Source organism: Mizuhopecten yessoensis, unplaced genomic scaffold, assembly GCF_002113885.1.
Source record: "Mizuhopecten yessoensis strain PY_sf001 unplaced genomic scaffold, ASM211388v2 scaffold10603, whole genome shotgun sequence".
NCBI lineage: Eukaryota > Metazoa > Mollusca > Bivalvia > Pectinida > Pectinidae > Mizuhopecten > Mizuhopecten yessoensis.
This window is the reverse complement of record NW_018408629.1, coordinates 1,244,843-1,250,842: the sequence shown is the minus strand read 5'-3', so window position 1 is coordinate 1,250,842 and position 6,000 is coordinate 1,244,843. Positions and strand designations below refer to the sequence as shown.

At 34.0% G+C, this 6,000-nt stretch overlaps 1 long non-coding RNA gene across 1 annotated transcript; it reads right to left on the bottom strand.

Annotated features, from left to right (window-relative positions):
• Nucleotides 1-1,537: 1,537 nt before the first annotated feature.
• LOC110461330 lies at nucleotides 1,538-3,827 on the bottom strand. Its single transcript, XR_002464122.1, has 3 exons — nucleotides 3,610-3,827; nucleotides 2,886-3,070; nucleotides 1,538-1,803 (listed from the first exon to the last, which is right to left on the bottom strand). It is a non-coding gene; the product is annotated as an uncharacterized LOC110461330 (long non-coding RNA).
• Between the last annotated feature and the right edge of the window lie 2,173 nt (nucleotides 3,828-6,000).

Sequence of the window (6,000 nt, the reverse complement as noted above, 5' to 3'; positions counted from 1 at the left end):
CGTAATCTCTTTGTTTATATGAATACTACTAAAGATTTGGTTTGAACTACTCCTGTATAGACGGACTTCAATTTTATATCAATGAAGATAGTTGACCTATGGACAGAAGTGTGAGTATAACGTATGGAAAGTTCTGAAATGAGTATTCCTAGGAACGTGTAAACTGTTTAGATTTGGTATGAACCATCAACGGTACCAAAGGGAATTCTAATGTATATAAATATTACCGGGGTTCACAATCACAACTAAGATCCGGTGAATTATTTTGATACATTTATTAATCCATCATTAATTTACCCTGTTGACAAAACAAATAGATCTTACATGCAAAAGAACATACCTCACATACTTACATACATAACATAGTAGAAGGGAAATAACTCTATCGACAAATGCTATTATACAACATAAATCTATTTTACCCTATCAAATGTACATATATACAATGACATTTATTAATATACTAATTTCTAAATCTGTAGCTGGAACGTTTATATTCAGTTATCTTTTCCAAAAGGTTATACATTAATTCTTTAAATAATTACATAAATATCATTACTATCAAACCTATACTTTTACTATTGCAAATTACTCATGCACATTTTTAAAATTCCAGATACATATAAATAAAAACATAGTAATATACACTCATTAAAACATTCTAGACCTATTGAACACTCACCCCACAGCTATGGTGTGGAGGTTTCCCTCAATTCCCCTCACTGAGTTCAATTTGAAGTTCAACCAGGAGCTATACACTAAAATAATATAAATATCCCTAATAAATAAAAATTTACCATTATAAGTTTGATACCAATTCATAGAAAGCTAAATTAACAAAAAGACATATCTTTACATACTCAATTTAAGTGTTCAATGACAAAATGTCAATTACTTTTAGATAGAAAAAGATTAAATTAAATAGCCACAATTGAATTACAAGAAAAAGTATATTCACTACATTTTCTGTTATATTAGATGAACAAAAAGCTATTAAACAAATAGAATAAAAACTTACCAGCTAAAGACTTTTGACTTTTCCCCCAAAAATCAAACTACAAAATGTACGTGTTTCATATCAGCTGGTCAGGAGCAGAGTGCCCAAGTTGGCCGAAGCCTTTACACAGGTAAACTGAGGCATCCGTCGTCCTGACCAATCATATGGCCCGTCCTTAGTCACGTGTCAAAACTCACTCACTCACTCACTCACATGCACACACAGGTAAGTACATGTCACATACACAGGCAGATTCATTAAAGGTCCTTACACCATCTTTCACACCAGACAACATATGCAAATACAAAACATGTATAACAAAACCTAATACCTCTGTATATATATTAGTAATAATTAATAACAATACAAAATATATGCCCTATAACATAAACGAAGTTTGTGCTTTGAGAGTCAGAGCAAAAAAGGGGAACTAGATATGCTTCTTGAAAAATTGCACTGTCATAAATACTTATATACTATAAATATTTGTATTCAAATTAAATACCCCCCCCCCCCCCCTTCATTTGTAGCATATTGTAGGCTCCTGTATTCATTTGCATGGGCCTTTTGTTTTATAACTCACGATAACCGACTTTTCTTTTCTACTTGGATCACATGTGCGCTGAAAACACTTCAGGTTCTTTACAGTCAGTCTCTTGTTTTTTAAGAACGTCACTCATGTGCTGGGGTAAGTCTCGATGCAAAGTTTCCGGCAGGAATGAACACAAGAATCCGGCGATCAACGATGTCGTCCCAAACACAATGAACGGCAAAATGTTGTTCATATCGAAACGGATAAGCTCTTCCTATAAATCCAAAATAAAACACACAGATATTACGTCTTCAACAGTAAGAAACTTAAATACCCCCAACACCGCCCCTACCGCCACAACGCTCACACACACACACATAGAAATGATAAGTTCCTTCATTTTCTATGTCCATAGACTTTAGAAACTTAACATGGAGTCAAATAAGAAAATCGGAGTTTATTTTACTTTATTACTTTCTTAAAATAAATATAGATCCTTAACGCTTAAACATGGACTCAAACAATAGAAAATTGGTCACTCTGAGACGTTTCAATTGGAAAACCGATACAAAAAATCTTCGAATATCGAAACAATATAATATTAACATTATAATACTCGGTTGACAGGTATTGTAGAGAGAATTTCATATATATCAAGGAAAGAGATTGATTTATGTCTCTGGTGCTTTCGTAGCGTTTTTCGTATAAGGGGAGATAACTCGTATAAGACTATGTCTGAACAGTATTGTGACTCGATCATTAATTTACAATACGCTAATCTGAACGGATGATCGAATTGTAACCGGCTCCTAAACTTGTATTATGAACTGAAGTTTAAATATGTCAAGTAGGAGGAGCAGCATTTTACATAACGACCCAAACAGGGCCACCCATTTTCTGTCAAGACGAGGGATCATCGTTGGTTAATGTAAATAATTTGTTCTTAACATTTGACAAGGTCATTTTTTTATTTGAGTTTAACGGTCCATCGACAACTATTGTCATTTTCGGGCCAGAAAATCTGTCAATATGGGGCGACCATTTAAGAAATCAAAATCTTATAAAAGCAGCAGGAGGATAGGCTTAGAAGGTTAAAAAAGATGAATGAAGTAAAATGCCCAAATTTTTAGTTTAAAATATCATGTAAAAATCGAAATTAAAAGATATGTTTGAATGCCGCAAAAAGAGTCATTTAAAAAAATGTCCGTGACATGGAGGTATTTATCACGAATGTATTGAAAACCTGAACATTCTGTTAAAATATGCTCCATTGTAAATAGGGAGTCACATGACATGTATGTTGACAAAGCAACGTCTTTGTAGCAAACAATTACGTTTGATTTATGTAACACTTACCATGTTGGCGACATAGGGACCAGCCATACCACCGATCATGGTAAACGTGTAACCCGTTGATATGACGAAGGTCCTTAACGAAGTGGGGAATAACTCACTCGTAAACGTGAATATCAGTCCAAATCCTGTTCCCCCACACATCCTTCCAAAAATGGCGGCTATAATCGACAGCCAATACCCAACAGCTAAATTAATAAAAATTATCATATTTTATTTTATAGTAGACAGTGCTGTGGTTTATTGTAAAAGTCTCTTTTTTTTTTCGCGGCCCCTAATTATTAACGGGTTTATTTAAATTATCAATTTTGTAGGATCTATTTTCTCGCAGATTCGAGGAACAGACGCTAATCAAAAAGGTCCTACTTTGGCATGAAAAACGTTGCTAGATTAAACATCATTTTTGTATTGTTTTATCTTTGTTTTCCTATTCCTATTCCTATTCCCTCAGCCATTTGTTTCATTGATATGTATTAATATATACTGCTTGCAAATATACATATATAAATATTTTAATAGGGGCTGTCATGATTGGGATCATTGGGGTCAGCCCCACGACAGTATATGGTGTCTTCATTGAGGAGGGCTCTTATTCATAATTCATCATTCTGCTTAATACTTAATTGCTTGTTTTATTATCTTTATATTATTTTAAAGGGAGAAGGGTGATTATCAATAACGTTAAATATGGCAAAATGGCAATTGAACGCTTTAAATTAACACTTACCCTGACTGGCATTAATTTTGCAGATCACTGTTATCCCCGCCAGTATACCAGTTGTATAAAAACAAATTAGGTGTATTGTTTTCCGTCCTATTTTGTTTCCAACAATTAACAAAATAACTAAACTAACGATTTCAACAATGACGCATAGGGTGTAATTGACGTAAACGCTTCCATCTAGAACCCCGAGATTGAATGAATACCCAGTAAACAGAAATCCAATCACAAACCTGAAACGAAAAACAAACAAAATATGAATAAATAATAGAAATTGTCGGTTTATACGCGAATTTAAAACTCGAAACAAACAATTATTTTTTTTGTATTCATTTATCTATTTATTTATCTATCTTTTTGGTACATTCGACCTTCAGAAATCTTTGTGAAAAATTCCCATTATAACGCTTTTATTCTGTGATTAATACTTGATCTTACCGGATCAATAATCTCATATTTAGTAAAAAGTCTTAATGCTGTTAAATCCGTTTGTTTTGGCGTCTGCTTAACTTACGAATAATGAATTTGAAAAATAAATAAAAATGTAACGGTACAAAAGTTACGACCTGAGCTAAATATAACTAAAATGTATGCACTTATTTGATCTTTGACCTAAAACCAGTACACTGCACATGTGGATGATGCAGGTATACTGCAAGTTTCATCAAGATATCTTTCATAGTTTAATAAATAACGGTCGCGGACAGGAAATTGTAAGAACAAGGCAAAGTATTGCAAGGCAATCCATAGTCCCCCACCGGTTAAGATTTCTATAATTAACAAACAGTACACTTCTGTCAGGAAGCATACAATGTAGGTCACAGTGAGGTCATAGTGACTTACTTCTCGCACTCCGCCATCCGAAGATGTCCTTTTACACCAAACCTAGTTACTCCAGGTGAAATAGTATAGAAGATATACCCCGGACAATCATTTTCAGAAGTTAATGTCAAAGGTCAAGTCATATGTTACAGTGACCTAATTCTTGCACTTCGCACTCTATCACCCAAAGATATCCTTGTACACCAAAACTGGTCACTCCAGGTGAAATTTTATAGAAGAAATGCCCGAACAAACTTTCTCAAAAGTAAAGCTCAAAGGTCAAAGCAAAATCTGGTTGCTCCAGATGAAATAATATGTAAGATGTGTCCCGGAAACACTTCTCGGACGGACGGACGAAGTGTAAACCTACAGTCCCCCCCCCCCCCTGGAACCGGCGGGGGACTAATAACCGTAAGAAGAACCAGTACTAAAACATGTCTCACTTCGTTCGTAGGTTACTTTTAGGTAATTTGGATCACGAAAATGATTCACCATAAATATAGTTTAAACCGTAATTAATTACGTTAGGTGAAATGGTGGTAATTATTAGGTGGACATGGATATAACCAAAGGTGTCATGCAGCACTTACCATAAATAGATATTGATTAGCCATCGGCACACAAAAGTTTGTGATTTGAAAAACTGGCAAAACTCTTTAGAGCGTGTCTCTTCTTCCATGGATTTACCAGAGTCTATTGTCTTCAGAAAGTCGTCAGGGAGGGAGGCATTATTAAAGTTGGACATTCTTCTCAAGCTATGATGGGTTTCCTTAGTTTTCCCGTGCGAATGCAACCACCGGACAGATTCCGGAAGTAAGCTGTATTAAAATAGCATGTACATTGTATATTTTAATATACCAGTGAAATCAAGAACAGATATGTCACTTATAATAAATCCTTATATTAGCCAGGTTCTAAAATGTTAAGATATTCGTAAATGAATTAAAACAAAATGCATATTGTCAATCAAAACATGCAAAGCAAGATGCCAAAAAGACAACATTTGTTCTGTTGTACCAATTAAAATATTTAGATTTCTACATTTCCTTTCTTTGTTATCTAATCTCCTTGTTTTACACTGTTTCCCTACACTGTTTATTTTGTGGTGATAATGCATAGGTTGTTCGCTTAAAAAATAAAATATATATATGGAAGCTTTGACTTGCGTTTTAAACGGTGTCAATATATCATTTTGTTTACTTACAACATTGCAGGCTCGTGTAACATGAAGACAGTGTTAACATATATAAAGTGTACAGTGCAATTTAACCTAAATATCATTACCCGAATACGATAGGATGACATTCCACACGATAGCATATTTCGGAAAGGATTTCGAGATTAATGAAGTAAAGACGCAATTATTAGTTTAAAGAAAGACATCAAATAATACTAAACGACAGAAGAGATAAAAATCGATGTCTAGAGGATATCAAACATATTTCATAATAAAGCAGAAGTGGAAAATGCCTATTCCGTCTTTTCGTATTGCAGAGTTATCTGCACTTGTGAGCAAGTATTGATTGTTAAGTCATTTGTTTGTGAGAGTAACGTCATCAATTTTTGGGAAAACGA